We start from the raw sequence: 406 nt of genomic DNA, 5'->3' as shown, positions 1-406 counted from the left end.
ATTAGTTGATTAGTAGTATGTGCATCTAAGTTCTAAGCTTAGATGTGACATAATATCCCCAACTATTATGTTTAGCTTACGCTTTATTCTACTATTAATGTTAGACTTTATCGCATTTCTTAAGCTTAAAATGTTTTAACATATGCCGAAAATCAGGGGTGTTACAGTTGGTATCAGAGCTTAGGTTTGAGTCTAGGTTAATGCTTTTAGAGTAGGACTTTAAGATGTTAAGCTAGAATTCTAAGTGTTTAAGTACTTAGGATGTAAGAATCTTAGGACGCGCGGTTAGAATGTGAGTTTATCGATTTCTGTTAAGTTTCCTATGCTTGTTCTTTATTTAGCTTTAGTTCTTTTAGTTAAGGCACCAGGTAAGGGTGCAAGTAAATAGGTTTACCTCCGTAACCGG

General features: G+C 34.5%; 1 long non-coding RNA gene across 1 annotated transcript in view; it reads left to right on the top strand.

Annotated features, from left to right (window-relative positions):
* LOC109156229 overlaps positions 1–70 on the top strand; it is a 10,828-nt gene extending 10,758 nt beyond the window's left edge. The window contains exon 3 of the long non-coding RNA XR_002049979.1: positions 1–70. This exon is cut by the window's left edge and continues 125 nt beyond it. This is a non-coding gene — a long non-coding RNA (uncharacterized LOC109156229).
* Positions 71–406: the final 336 nt, after the last annotated feature.

This window comes from Ipomoea nil, unplaced genomic scaffold (assembly GCF_001879475.1).
Source record: "Ipomoea nil cultivar Tokyo-kokei standard unplaced genomic scaffold, Asagao_1.1 scaffold0276, whole genome shotgun sequence".
NCBI lineage: Eukaryota > Viridiplantae > Streptophyta > Magnoliopsida > Solanales > Convolvulaceae > Ipomoea > Ipomoea nil.
This window is presented reverse-complemented; position numbering and strand designations above follow the sequence as displayed.